This window comes from Equus asinus, chromosome 10 (assembly GCF_041296235.1).
Source record: "Equus asinus isolate D_3611 breed Donkey chromosome 10, EquAss-T2T_v2, whole genome shotgun sequence".
NCBI lineage: Eukaryota > Metazoa > Chordata > Mammalia > Perissodactyla > Equidae > Equus > Equus asinus.
In genome coordinates, this window is record NC_091799.1 from 78,061,115 (window position 1) to 78,082,886 (window position 21,772).

Genomic DNA, 21,772 nt, shown 5'->3' on the forward strand with positions numbered 1-21,772 from the left:
TTGAGTCATTTTCTTGATGGAATTCAACTAGAGATTCTCAAAAACATAAAAAAGTCTTCTACTAAGTGTCTGTTGGCTTAGGGGCCTCTGTGAGCAGGGCTGGGACGAGGTGAAGAAGTAGAAAATTTGAAGGGGTGATGAAAAATTCAGTGATTAAGATGACATCTTAACACAATATTTTAAAAATTAAGATTAATGAAAAACTCATTAATGAACAGAATATCAAAATTTTAAGTAAAAACAGGAGCAGTATGACCAATTTTTCCCTTTGTCTCAAGATCTGATATAATTACTGGTCCTGTCTTTAGGAAATTTATACATCTTATTTTAAAATAAATTAATAGCACAGATTAAGCTACCTAATTGCTTCCTCAGATATCCAGAGTCTGAATCTTTTTCCTCCTGCTATGTGAATTTTCTCCAGCAGAATACATAGCAGCATCTCTCTGTGAGCATTCTTGAGCCCGTGAATTTGGATTAGATCAGAATATCTGTGCCCAGACCTGTCTGGATCTTGCAGAAATATTAGCTTTGGCTGAATCTCTAAAATAACAGAGTAAAGGAGACCAAATGAAACACAAGGAGACCTAAGATTAAATTTTAATGAATCTCTGGGCTGCTGGCTGTACAACACCTCTAAATAGACACTTTGATAAATCATAATGATGATAATGGCAGTTAACATTTATTTGACACTATGTTCCAGAGACTGTGTTAGAAACTTTAAATAGCTGATGGTTCACGTCACAATCCCTGTGAGGTAGGAACTCATATGAGGAAAAAGTGAGGTTGAAGTCCCTAGTTAACAAGTGGCAGAGGTACAATACAAGCCCAGGTCTGACAAACTCCAAACCTGAAATCTGTCTGCTACGCTGTTTCCTTTCAAAAGGGAGTGGATCTGTTCTCTGCCAGAAATCAAGAGGTCTGAGGACTACGGAGATCAGGACTGGACTGCCCCAGCAGGCCAATGGCTGTCATTAGACTGATGGCCTAGAGAAAGCCTCTCCTTCTCCTTATTAAGTGACAGGAGTGGAAGGAGAGAAAGCAGTGACCTTCAAGCCTGAGATGTCTGTCCAATGACGTGGCACTTCTGAATTATTCCTGCCATGTTGTGAACTTTGTCCATCCCCAAACGATAGCTTCATGTACTTTCATGCTTATTATATAAACCTAGGAGTGCTTATGTGAGAAAAATGTCTTCAAAAGTCATCCTAATACAGATGAGGAAACAAAGGCCCAGATAAGTAAAGCAACTTCAGTAGTAAAATTGGGACTAGAACCCAGTTTTCCCAATCTCCAGATAAGTCTCCATTCACTGCACCATACAGCCACTCAGAGTGAGTCCTCCACTCTATGGATCCAAAAGATTATGCTTCAACTGGGAGGCTGAGAAGCTGTCCTTGAAAGATTTGGTCATGGGGGCCAGCCCCGTGGCATAGTGGTTAAGTTCAGTGCATTCTGCTTTGGCAGCCTGGGTTCCTGGGTTCAGATCCCAGGCATGGACCTACACCACTCATCAGCCATGCTGTGGCAGCAACCCACAAATAAAGTGGGGGAAGTTTGGCACAGATGTTAGCTAAGGGCTAATCTTCCTCAAGGAAAAAAAGAGGAAGATTGGCAATAGATATTAGCTCAGGGCTAATCTTCCTCATCAAAAACAGAAGAACAAAAAAGATTTGGTCTGTAGACCAGAAATCAAAGACTGGCATTTTATGAGCCAAATCTAATTTGCAGATGTGTTTTCTTTTTCTTGGTTTGTAAAGTGTTTTTGAAAAATTCGAGCTAGTTGATATCATTTAAAAATCATGAGTTTTCACTTACAAATCCAGATTTCTGGCTTTTTTTGAAAAATTCCAAGATGGGGACACAGTGGAATCATTTTCACACATGGCAACTATTGGCTAGAGCCAGTGGTGTGCTGCAGCCAGCTCAGACTGGCTCATAAGAGCCAATTATAAAGTGTTCAAAAGTGTGTGGGCCAATTGTTAAACAGTTGATAGCCTGAAATCAGCCGCAGTGGGATTATTTACGCCACAGATGTTGGCCCAACTACAAATTAGGGATTTTATTTCTCCTTCCCTTCCTCCTCCCTTCCTCCCTTCCTTCCTTTCCTCTCCCCGCCTCCTTCCCTTCATCTTTCCCTCCCTCCTTCTCTTACTTGCTTATTTGCTTTGTTTTTTTTTTTTTTTGGAGTGCCAGTTTACCACCACAACCCTGGCTGGAACTAAAGAGAGCCCACCCCATTCAGAAAAACACAGTCCTGCTGTGTTTTCACTTGTTTATGTTACTGCTCGGCTGGGGAAGGAACTGGCTCTTCTATAATATCTTCTATAATAGGCAATGGACATAAATGGTGGTCTTCCTCAAGCTAGCTTGTACATTATTATCGAGTAAGGGAAGAGGATAGGTCATCACAGTCTCTTGATTTTAAGCTCTTTTAAAACATTTTTTATTAAAGTATAACAAAAACGTGCAAAACCCAAAAGCCCAGATCAAGGAATTATGATAAAGTAAGCACCACTTAGCAATCTCTAGCTCAAGAAAGAGAATATTGACAGTATATTCGCAAGTCCCCTCATAGCTTCTCCCAGTTACTGCCCCTTCCTCCTTCCCAAAGGTGACCACTCTCCCGACCTCTAACACTATGATTTTGTTTTGCTTGCTTTTGAACTTTCTATAAATGGAATGTAGAGTATATGCTCTTTTATATCTAGCTTCTTTGATTCAACATCATATTTGTGAGATCCATCCATTTTTTGGAATGGATGAATTCAATAGTTCTTTCTATGAATATTCCACAATTTATTTATTCATTCTACTACTGGGTGGTTTCTAAACTGAGCTATCTTGGCTTGGTTTCTCCCAAAAGGAGAGCCTGAGGCAGAGGTCTGTCTGCTGACACTTCATTTGGGAATGTTTTCCCCGGGAGCAGGTGTGCAGGGAAGGGGAAATGGGAGAATAAGGGAGGCCAATATATGCTGTGTTGTTAACTACTACTAAAGTTTACTGGTGTTCAGTCCTGCCAGCATCTTATAAGGTGCCATGTGAAATGCATGTTAGAGCTGTTCACCAGGAAGAACAGAAGTGGAAACATTTACCCATTGACCATTGGCTCCCGCCTCCCATTGGCCAAGGATGGGCCCACCAGCATAAATTCTCCTGCTCTTCCAGGTCATGCATGCATGAGTTTTCCAGGAGAGTCCCAAATCAGAGAAGCTGCATTACGGGAAGTCTGATGTACTTAGTGCAGGCCCCAGGCAAGGCATTACTGATTGCACATGCAAGAAGCCAAAGACTGTATGAAATCAATTGTGATGGCAAAGGTGGGACCATGCGGATTCTGAAGTTGTGCAGAAGAGGTGTCCATACATTGCTTTTTTTGAAGAGTGTGGCTGTGAGCACTCTTATACATGTGTCTTGAGGCACATGTGTATGTATTTCTGTTGGTATATTCATAGGAGTGGAATTGTTGGAGCATAGGTATTTATACGTTCAACCTTAGGAGATACTGCCAAACAGTTTTCTAAAGTGGTCGTATTTATTTACATTCCCACCAGCAATGTATGAGAGTTAAAGTTGCTTCAACATTTTGTGTTGTCATATCTCTTTTTAAAATGTCACTTAAAAAAAATATATATCGCTTTCTAATGGCTAAAGATTGTGGCCAGATTGTGTCTCCTCAACTGTTTGGTTCACTTCGCACCACAGTTTGCATCTGGTCATTTGTGTGCTGTGTCCTGGGCTGCAGATCTGCTCGTGTATTCTGGGCTGTTGGGATGAGATCAACAACTATGCACTTGACCTCAGTGGCAATCCAAAGTAAACAAAGAGAAAGACAAGACATGTAACATCCCCAAAAGAAGTCACCATAATTGATTACATTTAATTTATCAGGAAACCATTCCAAGTCTTTGACTGATTTGAGACTCCCTGTTGTGATAGAGAATCTCTTCCTTGATAGGAGGTTACAATTCTTGCCAGTAATATTCAGGGGCCTGCTTTCTCTGCTCAGAGTCTAGGCTGCCTGAAACATGTAATCTTTGATAGAGAAACAGGAAGGAAGGCTAGCTGGCCTTTCAAGATCTGGCCCTAAACTCCCTTTCTCCTTAGTTCCAACCCAAAGTGAACCCCCACCTGATTCCTCTGTAATGCTATGAAACAGGCAATTCCCTCATTCTGCAATGCTCCTTTGACTTCCATTGGCCACAATAAAATTTCCCTTCCTGTGGTTTTCTTGGCCTGAGCTTCAGAGGAACACAGCCTAGGAGATGCACCAAATCTAGAAAACCACACTTTAGTATCTCTAGTTTCTAAATATCCCTTCCAGAGACTGGGAAAGGGGGATGGATGAATTGTAAATAAAAGGAGTTTTTACTCAAGAAGCCTCCAGAAGCTCCTAGTGTTCTTCCTCCTCTGTGGCCGGTGGTGGCCATGCTGTTTCTTGACCACTATGAACAGAAGCTCTTCAATTCTGCCTCTACCCTTTGTGCTGGACCAGCACACCTGGCTGGCATGTAATGTAGGCAGTTCTTGGGTAAACTGCTGATCCACTCTGTAACGCCAGTCCACTGGTGCTGTGCCCACTGTGTGGCATCCTGGAGGACCTGGGGAGCCCTTTTCCCTAGAAAGATGCTTCACCACTCAGGGCAAAGGACTCTTTCTTTTCTCTGGGTAAAGAGAGGTCAAACTGATCCTGACTTGCACTGATAAGCATCCAGGAGATGGCCTCAAGTATCTCAACATTCTCTCATGTCCTGAGGAAGAAGACCCAAGGTTATAGCATTTTTCCCTTGTACCTCTTCCCTTCTGCCTCAGGGCAAAGCTGCCTTGCTCAGGAGGACTTCTACATTTCACAGAGTCTAAACATGCTGATTCACCATCCCTGTGGGGGGCAGACAGCGATGAGGGTGATGGGGAGCCAGACTTTAGAGCTTTATCTTATGACTCCTTTACTGTAATAACAGCCAATATGTATTTGCGGGCTCACTATGTATGCTTACTAAGCACTTTGCTTGCATCTCATTTAATTCTCACAACTCTTTGAGGCGGCTACTAGAATCAACCAGTTTTATAGCTGGGGAAACTGTGCCTTCAGATGCAGAGTTAGGAAGTGGTCGAACTGGGATTCAAACCCAGGCAGTTGGCCTCCAGAGTCCACACCCTCAGTAGCTATGTTATACCCAAATTTCTTGCCCAGTCAGCCCAATGTGGATTCTCAATGCCCAGCCAGCTGCCTTAATCCGCTCTCTTTGTGCTCCCCTCTCCCAGGACTGTTCTGAAAATGACTCTAGGGAATTTGGTTGGGACCAATCCCCATCCCTTATCGTCACCCCCTGGCGCCCACAGCCTCCTGAGACCAGAGTCTTTGTGTTTTGAGCTGTGTGATGGTGTAGAGCATAGTCTACACAGGCAGACCTACACCCTTCAGCTTTAAGCCCCAGCTCCACCCCTTACATGTGAAAACTTAGGAAGTTGTTAAGCTCTTCAAGGCTTGGTTTCCATATCTGTACCGTGGGATACTAGTCATGTCTAATAGGTTTTTTCATAGGATTCGAGGAGCTGATGCACATAAACACTTAATACAGTAATGGGCACTCTGTAAGTTGTGGTGAATATCAGATTTTACTGTTCACAAAATTCCTGTTCAGTTTTTGAAATCTCAAGGTTGGAAAGTGCAGACAGATTCCCTTTTGCTTCCTGACATCCCCAGTCCTCTCTCTTTCATCTCCATTTCAGCGCCACCCCTCACCCCCAGCCATTGCACATGGTTTTTGAGTGCTCACACTTTTATGTCACCACTCTCTTTGTTCCCCAGGGACTCAGCTCTTCGGTCCATTTGGAGATAAGACTGAGCTCTTCTCTGCAGCCCCGGGTCAAAGCCTGTGTCATTAGTGTAACACCAGTGGATTCAAAGGGCTTCTACTTCAATTCAGCAACTCAGGGGCTCATTCCGTGTGAAGAGCTGGGAACCTTTGTGAGGCCCTGGGAAACCAGGGATTATCACGTTAAATCAGAGGTCTTTGCTTCCCCTTTGAGAGGACAGAGATGAGTTTTGTTAACAGTGTGAGCCAGTGCTTCCCAACAGAAGTATAACGAGAGCCACAAAGGCAACCTCACTTATGTCATTTTAGGTTTACTAATGGTCACACACTTAAATAAGGTAAAAAGAAAGAGGTGAATTAATTCTGATTTAACCCAATATTCAAAATATTATCAGATCAACGTATATGCGATATAAAAATTATTAATAAGATCATTTATGTTCTTTTTATTTGTACTAAATCTTTAAAATCAGGTATGTCGTTTACACTTACAGCACATCTTAATTTGCACTGGCCACATTTCAAGTGCTCAGGAGCCACACATGGCTACTGGCTACCATAATAGACAGAGCAGATCTGAGCCATCAGTCCCCATGACCCCAGTATTCTCAGACATTTTCTATGACAGTTCTCCCTTCCAACAGTGGGAGCTTATAACCCAGTGCCTGGCACACAGTAGGAGTACAATGCGTGCGTTACTCTATTCTTCTAGTTTTTGCTTTTACTAAATCATCTTTATACTGACTTATCCTTTCCCTCTTATTGTATTTGTTCTCCCTTTTCTAGGTGCCTGGAAGGAAGTTGAGACACCTCGATGCAATATTTAGAATAGTGTAAGTGACATCCCCAAGCCATAGCTCATCTGTCCAGAATTAAAATTAAACCCCTGCTCAATAGACTCTTCACCCAGCCCTATTGTGGTTCATCCAGAGCATGACTTTGGACCAGCTTGACCCACAGACAATAGCTTACTCTTACTGATGGACAGTATTAATGTCCAGAAAATTTTATCAAAAGGACATCAGTAAGCCATCCATGAGAGTTGATTTCTTATCCCAAAAGTGCTGTATTGCTCATGTCAAGGATGCATTTTCTTGTCAGTCCATATGATTGAGGTTAGATCTCATACCAGCGCAGTGGCTCTTAATTAGGAAGCATATCAGAATTACCTATCTGAGGAGATTGCTCAAAATGTTTTTCTGCCTCAAGAGTCTAGCCTAAATTAAAATCACAGAAGCAGGGATATGTACGTTTTGATTCTGACTGTCCCCGTTGCCAGACTGTTACCTTCCCAATCAAGAACCACCATCATGGCGGCTTTTCAGATAGACGGCATCCAGATGAGCAGCTTTGAAGTGACAGTTTAGAAAATCAAAATAGTTAAACTTCTAGCAAAGATCTTCTATCTGCTCCTTGATTCTCTGCCCTTTCAAAACAGCCTCCCTTTCCAGTTAACACATTAAGGCTCTGACTTAACTCTCTCTTCCTCCGCAGTCCTCATGGCCTTCCCCAGCGTCTGTTCCTTTCTGTTCTATCTCAGCCGTGGCATAGGAGACAGAGAACTAACTAAGTGCATACAGCAAAGCAAAGGATGGAGCCCAAATTGAATCAAGGTCTCCCATAGCTTATCAATTTACCCAGTAACATCGTCTTTCTCTGTAAAGGTTACTCTTTTATGCACATAAATGAGAATTAGAACATCTCTGCCCTGCTCCTTTTGGCAGGATAGTTCTGCAATGGCGCAGGCTGCCGTCCATTTCACTGGAACATTTGCCATAAATTTGCTTTTAAAGACATTCTCTTACAATACCATGTATGGCCCTTGCATTAAAAATGAGAAAAATATGGAAACATGCATTAAAATATTCGGAAATAAATGGCTTCTTTATTACATAAAAGCTCTCATGTGTCTCAAAGGTACTGAGAATAGAATAATTTATCGTAAATGAGATTATTATTGCTGGGAAAAGGTCTATTTTAATGCCAGTTTTCTTGGAGATTAAACCAAATCCGAACAGTCCACTGGGGGTGTTCATAAATGTATAAGTCAAATACTTAAAAGCTTTAATTGGAAAATATATGCTGATGCAGCTGTCCTAGGGAAGACAGAAGACATTCTGTTTCTTCTTATCTCCAGTGGGGTCGGCTACAGTGTCCAGCAAAGAAAAAATGAAGCTAATGACTTCTCTGAAAGCAGGACGAAGATCCGCTGTGCTTTGGGGTTTGAATTGCAATGTCGGAGCCTCAGACTCGGCCTCCAGGGTCTCCAACAGCTGGGTGGTGTCCAGTATCAGGGAGACGCTGCAAAACAAATATTGTCTTGAGAAAACGTTATCCTGTTGTGCTTTTGGGCACATATTTCGTAAGAAGATAAATGGGGACTCAGAAGGAAAGCTGCAGTTCTGGAGTTCAGAGAGTGAATTGTGTTTTCAGATATAGCCAAAAAATAGAGAGTTCTGGTTCACACACATGAAAGATGTAAGCCTGATTTTCAGAGACGCAGAACGTGATCGAATGTATTTCTTGTGAAAACTGTGTTGAGTATTATTTGATCTTTCTTTGTTGAATCAGGGTCATCTTTATAAATATTAATGATCCTTGTACAGTAACCGAGCAGCCAGTGATTAGAATGCCACTTAAACCAGCTTTTACGGGACGTGGTTTTAATGGTCTCAGGGGGAAAAAACAAACTTTTGCACTAACCCAGGGTGTTTAATGACTTATGCAAAGTGAGAGAAAAGTGATGGACATTCATTTTGTCACCAGTGTAACTTACATGGAGGACCGGCATGCTGGCGATTGTCTCTCACATTCTCTATACTTTCAAAGGCTCTATTACATTATCCAGGGTTGTGATGACAGATTCAAGGAATCCTGTTAATAGCTTGCCTTCCTTTCCCGTTCTCATTTTCTTACCCTTTATCCCACGTTCTTTCACAATTTCATTTCTCCTCAGTACCTAGCCACCCCTCTGGAAAGATAAGTGGAGCTGAGTACTAAACTTGTCGTGATTGTCTTTTCTTTGGAGGGATGGAAGGAAGGGTTTGGGCAGCCAGGGTCCTGGGCCGGAAAAGGGGAACTGGAAGGAAGGAAATTTGGCTTAAGGACAGACCCCCCCAGGACTGACGCCTTGGCCATCTATTCAAGTCCTTGGATATCTGCACTGGGGTTATGATAAGAGCCAACATTTGTTAAGCGTTTTGTGTGTGCCAGGACCTGTGCATTATCTCCTTTAATCCTTACACAACCCCACGAAGTCGGCACTATTATCTCTGTTTTAAAGATGAAGGTGAAGGCCCAGCAAGGTTAGGTGAAGTGCCAAGGCCACACAGCAACCAACTGGCTGATCCATGCTGTGTCTCATCTCAGAGTTTGAGCTCAGACCACTCTGCCCCTCGCCCCGCTATTAGACATAGCTTCCTTCTTTCCCTTTATCTCTTTTGTCTCTCTCCCTTTTAAGGTGATGAAGACTTTAAAAAACGTGTTCATGTCTTGTCTATTCTTTGTAAACTCTTAAAAAGCAACACGGCACTTCCTGGACCAAGACTCACGGGACCCACATTCTTACTTCTGTGTAGCCACCAACTCATTGGATCGCAGTGACACTGGACCATTGGGCCTCAGTTTGCCCATCTGTAAAATGAGAGAGTCGGACTAGAATGGTATCTGAGGGTGATTCTGCCTCTGACGTTAGGTGACTTCCCAACGGTCAAAGAGCGGGCATGACTCACCTGGGCCGTCCCCGCCTGGGATCTGAGCCACGTATAATCGCAATGACTGGATTTCCAAGCCCTAAATCAGAACACCCAGTATTTGAATCATTGGGTGACAAAAAGTTGTAATAGTAACATTGACTCTGTTCCAGAAATTCAATAATGTGGAAAATATGGTGATTAAATCCAGATCTACCCCATTGTGAATGGTAAAGCACAGCAGGAACTTCCTTGTTTCTATCACCTCGCATCTCCTTCGGCACCCAGAACCTGAACTGCTCCTCTGCCCCAAACTCCAGCAAGCAAAATAAAGCTGAGAGCAGTGTTTTTGTCCTGTCATAAAAATGTTCCCGGGATTCTGGACTGTATGGTTGGTTTACATTTTATTTACATGTATTTGCATATTGCCTTTTGTTAAGTGGTTCTGGGTCTGGTGCATAAAATAAGAAATTGCAGCAAATCAATGCGGGTAGGGCAACTGCATTCCCATTCAGAGCAAGAGTGGCCACCCATAGGACATGTGTTTTAAAACCAGTCCATGGAAACCCTTCCCCCTTCAAGAGAGAGAAAACATTGATTAAGCAAATTTGTCATAGTAAGAAGGCTGGCTTTCCCTGCTTTTAATGGGGATAGAGAACTTGGAGAGGAAAAGTGCCAAATGGTATGTGATTTTGAAAATCTTCTAAGTGTTTAATAATTAATACTTGTTTTCCTGCCATTCTTCTCCACCCCCTCCCCCACTCAAGTACAGATCTTGAATACTCTCTGAGGAATTAGGATATCTTCAGCTGTTTACATAACCAGAGATTAAGCCCACTTTAAGAAGAAATTTGGGCAAAAAAAAATCATTAAGATAAGAAAACCAGAAATGTTGTTTGCCTTGGGGTTACAGTCTCTGGTTCAGTCTTAGCAACCTCAGAGGGGCATCTGGTAAAGCTGCTTGGGGACTCATGGGTCGAGGGTGGAGCAATTGACATTATTTGCAAACCCGGATTAAGTGAAAGCAAACGGTGAATGACACAGCCTCCTCTCTGGAAGGGATCTGCTGTGCTCGTGAGATAAGATAAAACTCAAATACAAACACTGATTTAGCTTCTCCTCTTTACACTGGCCTGCTCTGCTGTGTTATCTCATTTTTGTAGGCTTGACCCTGTACAGTTTGAGGTTTTCTAGTGGATAGTTGTTATATCTTTGTGCATGGTGGGTCTTGTGCATGGAAGGAATGTGGTCCAACTCTCTGCCTCTTCTCCTGGCCTTTCTACCTCCCACCTGCTCTGATGAGCCTGCCTGACTCTCAGGCAAAATGACCCATTACTTCCATAAGCCATTATTCAAAGTGGATTGGAATGGCAAGTCACCTTGCATTGCTAATCATGAAAGAGCAGATGGGGATGTGCAGGGGAGGGAGGGTATATAGCAAGATAGATTTGGGGCACTTCTTGGGTGAAGAGGGAGCTGAGGTGGGCTGGGCAGTGACAGCCACTGCAGTGGTCAGTCTGGGTCAGTGACTCTTGACCTCATCAGGTGCAAAAGACTCAAATAAGCTGCTTGTGAAAATGCAGAGTCCTGGGCCTCAGCTCCAGAAATTTTGATTCTGGCCCTATGGGGAGTGTCTCAGATAATTCTGATGCAGATTAGAAACATTGCAATGGGCAATGGACTGCCTGCCAAGGAGGAAAGGTCCAGGAGGCAGAAAAAGAGCAGAGAGCAGGGAAGTAGAATTGTTCCCACAGGCAGCCAAAACTACCTTCTTTGGAGTCAAACTTAGGTTCCAATCTCTGCAACATTCTCACTTAATCTTTATGAGCCTTCTTCCTTGATGTGTAAAATGAGGGAAATAACAATGAGAATAATAGGTAATATGCAATGAGTTCTTTCTTAGCGCAGTGCTCTGTTTTGGTGGATTACTTCATTTAAACCTCACAATAACACTATAAGGAAGGCATATCATTATCTTCACTTTACCTGTGAGGAGACTGAGGCACAGACTGAGCATACGACTTGCCTAAAAGGCCACACTGCTAACAAGTGTTGGAGCCTGGATTTGAACCCAGGAAGTCTGAGTAGATGGAATTAGCGAGAAAATGTAGAGGAAATACCAAGCTCCCACCTGACACAAAGGTGCTCAGGGTTTCTTTCCTTCCTTCCTGGTGTTGCTGGGGGACAGCCAATCAGCTGACCTGATTTATCAGTATTTATAGGCTACTTGCTCTACCGTAATTCCTGGAGGATTGGGAGGGTCGGGTTGTGGTGAAGAGCGCTGATCTGAAGACCATCTCTGAGCATCAGTTCCCTCATCTCTAAAATGAGGGCAGCAATCCCCGTATCTCACAGGGTGCCAGGATCAAATGAGATAATGCCTGTGAAAATAATTTTGTCAACTCTAATGCTCTGGATGCATATCCAATGCTATTAAGAAGACGTAGATGGCTCCAGTCATCACAGAGTAGCCAAAACTACCTTCTTTAGGTGTCACTCTCCTGTCTTCTAGTGGCTTCTGATTGTCTCTTGGGTAAAATAAAAATGTTTGCTAATGTGTTTTCAGATAGTAGCTTAGTCTTTCTTTCCTAATGGGGCCTCATTCTCTCTTGGATGGAGAAGGTGAGAGATTGTGTGAATGTTGAGGATGCTCCTTTGGGACAGAAGGAAGATTTCACCCCAAGGAGGCCAAGAGGACTGCCTGCATGCAGGGCATCCCACAACATTCTGGAACATTCCATGAATTCCTAAAGATGGGGGAGTTTACCCCATAAGCCAAGACTTGAGATCTCCAAGGAGAGACAACTCCCTCATACCTGGCCTTTGCTGTGGTAAACACAGTCTAACCCGCAAAGCTGACAAATCTTTGTGGCATTCATACATTTTGTAACATCTTTGACTCAGACGTATTCAGTGTCTTGTACCTGCTGTTGGAAATTTTGCTGTGCTTTGTATTGAGGACCTCCTTTTGGGGAAAGTTAACTGGACCCACAGATGGGAATGTGGCAAGAGCTACCGTTTCTAGACTAGACAATAAAAGCAAACCAGAAAAATGATTACTTTGAGTTACTGTCTTCCTTTTCTAGGAGTCTCCTCATCATGGTTCTTAGAAAAACCTCAGAACCACCAAAGAGACATAATAATAATTTTGCCCATAATGAGAGTTTGCAGATAAAATCTTGTGTCAAATCAGCACCATCCTCCCACGTTGAAGACCTATACGATTCCTCCTGTCAGAAAGAGGACCATTTTCTACTGGGCAAAGTAGACAGCAAGGCTGGGAAGAGCACAGTTTTATAAAAAAAAGAAAAAGTCTTTCCCACTCTCTGACAATAGGTAGAACTCACCTTTTTTAAATCTGTATCTCATCGGATAAGACCCTCCTAGTTAGATTTTTTCTTTAAGGTAGACAAGAGTTTAGGGAGGGAATGGGTTGAATTCACTTTTATGGAACTCAATTCCATTTCTTTCCATTCTGTTCTATTCCCTTCAGTACAATTTGATAAACGCTGAGGAATTGTTGTAGGTCAGGGAACTGTGTAGGTGTTGGGAGACAAACATGGAAGAAATGGGCTTGTACTTCTGCTCTTCTGGATCCAGACTGGAAATGGACATCACTGGGCCAAGGGGTGCTTTTTTAGGGGCAGGGTGAGATCAGAGAAGACAAAAAGGCGATAAAAACAAGGATCGAAAAATGGATTTAGACTTTGACAATTGGGCAGAAGGAAGCAAAGTACAGGGCCTCAAAGACTTCACTCTAAGCGGACCATCTGGACGCAGCTCCTTGTGTGTTTTTATATTGCTGAGATAATAGAATTTGAGAGTTTGCAATTAATGTGCTTTCACACACGTTGCTTCACTTGATCCTTAAAACAGCCCATGCTGTTTTTGCAGATTTACCTTGATTTTACAGATGAAGACCCTGAAAGTGAGTCATGATTTGCCCTGGGTCTTGAGGTTTCTGTGTGACCAAGATAGGACACTGAACCCGTGTGCTGTCTCCTCATCTATTATTGTCTCTGCTCTCTCACTCTCAATAAACACCTTGCGTTCATAGACCATCTTGCCCCACTAAAAGTACTTTAAGTTATATTGTCCTATGGCACTTCATTTGTATTTTGCTTAAACTCCCTACCTGGGATAAAGCAGTCTTTGGGAACTGTGGTTTTCATTGTTCTTTTGTTACATAGGAGTATAAGATAGAGCCTTAGTTTCCTCAGTTTTAAAAGTTGGGTCTGGACTAGGTGATGTCTAACATCATTTTAGTTCCAGCAGCCTGGGTTCTGAAATCTGTTATTACATTAGTTCGCACTCCTTTTTTTTTTTTTTTTTTAAGTTTTCCAAAAATCACAATGATTTTGAGAAATGGTGTTCATGCCAAATTCATTAGAGTTTGAAAACAGAGTTATATTTCAGCTCTTCAGAGGCTAACAAGGAACTGATATTTTTGCAAATGTGAAAGTTCTTTCAACCATGCCAAATTAACTCAAAACATCTGAATGGTGTGCTTCCAGGTATTAAGATTTTCTCTTTTAGTCTTGGAATTCTATTTTAGAGAAATTCTATTCTCATAGATGTTGTAGCAAGAGACTGAAAAGTTACAGAGAACTCTGATGGAATGATATTTGCTGGGTAGGCTGAGAGCCAACTATTGTTCTTGCTGATTCTCAGTAGAGAAGGGAGGAGTATTTACTAACTATCCCTGGAATCTCTGTCAATTAGCTTGGAATTTGAGGGGTTTTCCTGATGTGTTTTATGGAGGTCCCTTAATTTGGGGGGTGCCCAGGTGAAAGTTCTTAACCCTGCAGTGGAAGATAGGCTGGTTCAGAAGACCAGCTTGGATGGGGCCCACTCCATTTTAATCAATCAGCTGGTGGCTCTGAGGAGCAGCCACCTTCCCCAAGCTCAGCTCTGGCACCAGGGATGACATAGAAGCAGTTTAAGACCTGGTCTACACAGAGTGGCTTGAGGGTGACTTTCTCAAAATGTGCTCCTCCAACCTGAGTTCCTAGGCTTCACTCCAGACCAAGGATCTCTTAAAATCTCTGTGGGTGGCAGCTGGAATCTGTTTTAATGAGCATCCAGGTGATACTTGCGCATGCTATGGATTGACAATCACTGCCACACAGTCTTCTAAAGAAAACAACATTTCTACACACACAGAAAACAGTTATCACAACAAAATTCCTTACTTTATGGAGTCACAAATAACAAAGCGGCAGCTGGAGGACCAGCTCCCCTGGAGTCCGTGGGTTGCTGGAGAGGTGGAAAGAAGATCTCTTAGGACCCCTACACCTACAAGAGCCTTTGAGACAAAGATGCAACAAAGAGGCAAAGAATAACGCAGACAGGAAAGTGAGAGATGGCTGCTGGTTGGATCACGGCTGGGAACGCATGGATGCGAATCCAGGCTTGGCTTTAAGAGAGGGAGAGAATGTGGATAGATAACACTTGATTGAACGAGGTATTTGACTTTTAAAAAAAATTTGATATCTGATAGGCTGTGGCAGGTATGTTAATAAGACATTCTGTTAAGTCGCTGCCATCATGGACCTTACACACTAGCAGCTGTAGTGGGGAAAGGAGGGCAAAGCATCATGAAGCAAATTGTTTTCCTCCACCTGCAGTAAGATGTAAGTAGCAAAGGAGACAACCAGAGACACCAAGAGGCGATCTGTAAGGCTCAGACGAGAGCCATGTCATTCAGAGTTCCAAGTCCAGAGGTAAGAGAACATGAGGGGCTCCCAGGGATGGTGAGAAAGTGAGGGAAGGCAAGAGGAAACCGAACTGAACTTCGAGGGTTTGGAGGAAGCTACAGAAAATAAACAGGAAGCTAGAATGGAATGAGAGGGCTCTCTCTTAGTGAGCAAAGTCTAGGATAGGAAGCAAGGGTCTGAATGGGCATGCAATTCTCTTCCCACGGTTTGGCTGTGGGTTAGAATTCTGAGCTTCCACCATCCTACACACTGAACACCGTCTGCCAAGAACTACAGCCCCTCGCTTTGGGCTCGGGTAGGCAGAGCCGTGCTGTGTTCTCCCTAGAGCCAAGCCATGCAGCCCTGGAGGCGGGATAAGTCCCAGCCTCAGTTTGCACAGATCCAACTTTGGGGGTGGGTGGGTGGGGCACAGAGCAGCCCACGGCCTGCTTGAAAGCTTTGCTTCATGAGTTCCAATGACCGATTTATGTCTCGTTTATCTCTGGCTCCTAGTTTGCAAAAGGGAGCCAAAATGTTAATTAACACAAAAGGTTAAGCAGTTGTTTGACCTCCCAGTTCTGCAGAGAGGGGAAGAGGAGGAGGCTGGGAGCAGGAGGAAGCCAATGCACTCTGCGTGCCTTTGTTTATGGGAAGTGCCTTCCACGCTGCGTTCCAGCCTGACTGTAACAGACGTGCTGGGTGTGCTCACCAGAGTGGCGGGGCATTGGAACACACTGTGGCTTTGTTTGGGCCTGTGGGGAGTTTTTGGTGAATTTTTTTGCTTTCAACCCCCTATGAAAATATTTGGGGATTCAATGATGCTGACTCTGCATTTCTCACCTCAAGCCCACACTTTCTCTTCTTTGAATATACGTATGGTGATGTTTTCTCCCTCTCGGCCACAGACGGTTTCTCAGTAGCCCTCACTACCCCCATGGGCCCGCTGCTGCTAACTTTAAACAGACCAGATGGTGGCTAAACAATTCGCCAGTATTGCATGCAGGCTAGGCTCCCCTGCTGAAAATGAATGCAATTTGGGGAATGGTGGTTCCTGGAAGCTCACAGGGATTCCTCTAAGCCAGCAGGATCTGTTTATTTAAAAAAATTTTCTTTCATTGAAAAGGGGACATTGCTCACATTTGGAGGCTCCCTAATTCCTCAAGTCAATGGAGTTAAGCAGCACTGGAACTGAGAGCCACAACAAAGCTGGTGGCATCAGCTCTCCCCGGCTGTGGCTGGGGAGCTGCTTATCGTAATCAGTCAGGACCACCAGGATGAGATGGAATCAGGGGTTACTGATTGCAAGTTTCTGTTTTCAGGGATAAAAACAGGTAGGTATTTTAAGTCTCTTATTTAGATTTAGCTAGAACTTGGCTCTGGCTGGCACCAATTTTGATCCTTGTCACCAAGCTCACAGGACAACTGGAGGGAATTGCTGCCTCCAGTAGACACAGACCTCCCTCCTAACTCCATGCAGCAGCCCCCTCTGCCACCTGTCCCCAGAGCCCAGGCCTATGGTTGGACCGGATTCGTCACCTGGCTCTACAGGATACACACGTGAGTTCCAGAGCATCAGGCTTCTGAGCTTCTTTGAGGAAAACGTGCTGTTTAGAGCAGGTCATTTGAAAGGTGCATGGGCTTAGGAAAATAGAAGTTGAGTTTCCTCGATTGAGAACCTGGCTGGGCTGCCCACTGGACATGTTCCTGCACCATCATGCTGTCCTCGTTGTCGTTTTGCTTCTTGTCTGTGATCAATTCAGCAACTGTGTAATAAACGACCAGAACACGCAAGGTGCCACATGCTGATGATTATCCCTTAATTTGTATTTCACTTTGTAATTTTCAAGGCACTTCGCCATCTGTGGCCTCAGCTGATTTTCCCTCTGTTGCTGAGCAGGTACTAATAGCCTAATTTTAAAATGGGCTAGTGAAGGAAGATGATGGGTATTGGAAGTCACAGGACCAGTAAAAAGGAGAGTGAGGATGTGGCCCACGTAAGACTGGGTCTTCTGTTGACTGTAAGAACAGAGCAACTTACATTACACCACAGCCACTTAGAGGTTGAAGCCTGAAGATCAGCTAAGAGATTCACTGTCTCAATGACAGGCTCTTAGGAATTGGAGAAGGCAAAGATGGGAAGAAACATAGACCATGAGCCAGAGTTGGGTGTCCAGTAATACCCACTGCTCCCACCGTGTGCCTGGAGCTGACCGCAGCAGCTTAATGTAGGGTTAAGAGCAGGATTCCTGGCTTGGGTACTCACTGGCTGTGTGACCTGGGCCACTTCCTTAACCTCTCTGTGCCTCAGTTTCCTATTTTTAAAATAGGAATACTAACAAAAATTCTTACCCCATATGGTTATGAACATTAAATGAATTGATATTTTCACAGTCTTAGAACAGTGCCAGGTATACTGTAAGTGCCATACAAGTACTGGCTAAATAAATAAAAAGCTTTGCTCCCAAGCTAGGCTTGACCAACTGCTGGGGATGAGAGTGTGGGTGGGGTGACAGCATTCTGCCAAGCACTGGCCTAGAGGGCTGCGACAGAATACATGCAAGCAAAGCCCCCAAGGTTATTGTCAATGAGTAGGAGCCACTCTCGAATTGGCAGTATTTTCTGAAGTAAAAATTGTGTTCATGCTTTGAGAATTAAAGAAAATACTTGAAGTCATTGCTGTACTGGAAAATCCAGGGTAAGTGTGGATGCCTACGCCTGTGGGCACATGACTGGGCTGGCTGAGGAAGAATTGCTTTGTAGAATCATAAAATATTCATGATGGACGCGAACTTAATATCAGCTAATTCAGTGACCTCTTAGAGCCAGCCCTCTCCTCCACAGATCAAGAAACAAGGTCCAGAGAGGGACTTTCCTAGAGTGACACAGTTAACATGCCCAGGTCACCCAACCTTCTGAAGTGTTCTTTTTCCTAGCATCCTGGTCCTTGGGAAATTGGCTGGGGGTACTTGTTGTCCCAGATTTGTGCTTATTGTGGACACAGTTCTGAAGGCTTTAATAGATTATGGGGTTCCCCTGGAAATTAGAGCTCTGTTTATTCCTGGAGGACTGGTGACACCTCACACAATGGGAAGAGTTCTGGATCTTTCCAACCCACCCCCAATCCTGCTGCTTGTGGGTACTAAGATGCCCCACTGTACTCTCAGGGGATATTAGCAAATCAGGCACCAATTCCAAAGGCATCCTGGGTGGCTTCAAAGCTTATGGAGAGGCCCAGAAACCTCCCCGACCCCTGAGTCCTTGGGTCAAAAGGTTCAGGTTGGGGATGGTTGTACAACCTATTGTCTTTTTCTTTCCCAGAGATACCCTTTGCCAAATACACACTCACCTGTGTAAAATATGGTGGGGCAGGGGATGAATAAGAAGCTCCATAGTTATGCAAATGCTAGGAGAAAGACCCATGTTTCATAACCTAGTTGGAGCCAAAGAGTCAATGATAATGACAGCTAACATAATATGTTCATTATGAGCCAAGTACTCCTGTTATCCCTGCTTTACGGATGAGGAAATTGGGGCTCAAAGATGTTAAATGACTTGCCTGTAATTGTGCAACTAGAAAGTGGCAGAGCAGAGCATCCAAATGCAAGCTGATGCCCCAGCCAGGACCTTGATCTCCATGCTGTATTCCCTCTGCAGACAAATGGCAGTAAATGGACCACATGAATGGACTGCAGAGAAGAGACCTGAGACAATTCATGCCAGTGCAGACTGAGATGTGCAAGGCAGAAGCAATTTAGAGAGACTGAAAGAGAAAGGAAGGCCCAGTTAAAATCCAAATGGAGAGAAGCACAATGTAAAAGCAAATTGGAAAAAGCTGAAGCAACAGAGGGACCCTCAGGAAGATGGTGAGTGTGAGAAAAAAGCACAGGAGAAATGTCCTCTGCAACCCAAACCCGCCTCATCAAATAGCTCTGGACCCAGTTTTTATCTTTACAAGTGATAGCTGGCTGCTGCCAACTGTTTGCATAGTGTGTACATTGAAATATTTTATTGTTTTATGGATGCAATAAAATAAATGTGATTAAAGGCAGAAATCACACTTGAGTTCTGGTGAAGGAGACTGGAATGCTGGAACCAGGGCTTTAAAAAGCAGAGCAAGGTCTTTTAGTCAGAGAAGAGGAATCTGTTTCCTGTTCTTGCCTTGGGAAGACAACACAAGAATGGATGGAGGATCAAAATTTTTAAAGAGGCAAGAGGTAAAAAAAAAAAAAAGAGATGATGAAGGTGTTCCATGGGGGTGGGAGGCAGAAATCGAGAGGCATTAATGACTTAAAATGTGAAGGCAGGGTCTGCAGGGTATGGCTGGCCTCTAAAGGAAAGAGATGTGGGGTCTGAAACACAGAGCAGAATGAGATGAGAGAAGTCTTGAGTATGCTCAGATGATAATGTTTCCAAAAGAGATTAGGGCAGAATGTTTCTTTCCCAGCAAAGGAAAGTTCTGGTGGAAGGAAATGTGAAGAATTTGGGGATTTGAGGTGAGATAAGGCTGAGGGTCAACTGTGGGAAGAAAAGAAGGAAGAGACTGAGAATTAGCATTCACAGATGGGGAGGATGGGGAGTGCCAGTAACTGTGGTTGTAGGAGAAGGGTGACTTTTACTGAGAAAAATGTAAATCAGATCCACAAATACTGACAGTCAAGAGCAGTACTAGGTGCTTGGGGCTAGAGAGGGAGTGGGCAGGCATAATGCAACAAAAATGAACAAGATAACTGCCGCCCATCTTCATTAAGGATTTTATACCCAAGTGAAGGAGCGTGATATCAACACCTCGCTCTATTACATGATGCAGAGTGGCACAAATATAAAATGCAGTCACTAAAATAAGGGTTTGGAACTTAAATGGAGAAGTGACAGGACTCATAATGTGCTGGGGACATGCGGAGAGTCAAGAAAGGTTTCTCAGAGGAAGTGGCCTTTTGGATGGATCTTGAAGGATAAGGATTGAGTGAAAGAAAGCTATTCAAGACTTCTTAAGATGCCATCTTAGCAAAGACACAAATGCAGGAGAATCCAGAGCATTTTGGTTGAGGTGAAAGTGTGAAAGTCTAGAATGGCTGGTGAGGCTGTTTAGAGGTTAGAAGAGAAACCAGGTCACATGGCATTTTGGAACCATGCTGAAGAGTCTGGATTTTATTTTATAGGCTAGTGTCTCTCAAACCAATTTTCTGCCTCCACACTATTTATAGGCACAATACAATAATCCCAGCTTTCAATATGCTCCTGCTCTCCTGAGAGGTCATATCAGAATTAATTGGGGAGTCGTGGACCTTTATGGAGGAAAATGGCAGGATCAGAGCTGAGAGATGAATTAACCGGGATGGAGACTGAAATCAGGAAAATGAGCTTGGAAGTAATTACGGCTGTCCAGGTAGAGATGATGAGGGCCTGAGCTCACCGTGAGTTTATAGAGGTAGAAATGACTGGGCTGCATTCATTTTTGTTTAATGAGCACCCACAAAGGGCCAGGCACTGTGTGTTCTTTGGGGATACAAACATTAAACCCCACGATCTACCACACAGGCCTACAATCTATGAGGCAAGTAAACCAACACTAAACTATGTAGGGGCCATGGCAGAGGCAATGGAGGGACTTTAGGAGGACTGAGAAGAGGTGTTCAGTTACATACGGTTTCAAAAAAGGCTTCCTGAAGTAAATAGGCTTGAACTGAGGCTTAGAAGATAAGTAACAACTGCCCAGATAGAAAAAAGGGAAATGGGGCCAGGAGGGGGTGGGGAGAATGAGAGAGCACATACAAAGACACACTGGCATAAAACGGCATATAACATAAGAGGAGAGCAAACATCTAGGCCAAAAATGGAAAATAATTGCAAAATATTGAGCCAGGCATAATATGAGTAAATTAACATGTGTTCCTGCCTATGATCCTTGGGGTGTACAGAGTGTGGGCTGGAGACATGGTGGCCAAAGGCTGATGCTGACTGCCACATCAAAGAGGTTGGACGTTAAATGGAAAAGTGATGTTACTCAGATTTGTGGTTCAGAAAGATTATTCTGACGGCAGAGCGAAGGATGGATGGGAAGGGGCACGATTTAGGAAGCAGGCAAACAAGTTAGACAATAGCAAGGTAATGGGAGTGGCGAAGGGGACGAGGATGAGAAAGCATGACGAGGAGCAGTGAGCATGAATGGTGATCAGTCAGACCGGACAGAAGAGGAAGGAGCCTAGGAAGAGCCCAGCTTTCTGATCTGATGACTGTAGCTCATAGTGGCATAATTCATGGAGCCAGAGAATGAGTTAAGACAGGTTTGGGATGAGACTAGAAATGAGAGGAAATGGGTTCAGTTTCATACCTATTGAGGTGGAATTGTCTGGGAGTGATTTCTAGTGAACAGTTGGACACAGAATCCTAGAGCTAGGAAGAGAAGCCTTGGCTGAAGGTCTGGAGTTTGGAGTCATCCTTCTACACTGGTGGTTGAAGCCAAGGCAGTGGATCAGATCACGCTGTGTCGTGTGAAGGGAGAAAAGGGCCAAAGACAAAAAGTTGGGCAACAATCGCATTTCAGGAATGGGCAAGGAGGTGA

The 21,772-nt window shown here is 43.8% G+C and overlaps 2 long non-coding RNA genes across 2 annotated transcripts in view; one reads left to right on the forward strand and one right to left on the reverse strand.

Moving 5' to 3' along the window:
• LOC106824690 (uncharacterized) overlaps positions 1-21,772 on the forward strand; it is a 190,290-nt gene that overhangs the window by 109,137 nt on the left and 59,381 nt on the right. The window lies entirely within an intron of this gene.
• The window catches only part of LOC139046430 (uncharacterized), a 48,603-nt gene continuing 34,628 nt past the window's right edge, over positions 7,798-21,772 (reverse strand). The window contains exon 4 of the long non-coding RNA XR_011506504.1: positions 7,798-8,123. This is a non-coding gene — a long non-coding RNA (uncharacterized lncRNA). The remainder of the gene's footprint in view (positions 8,124-21,772) is intronic.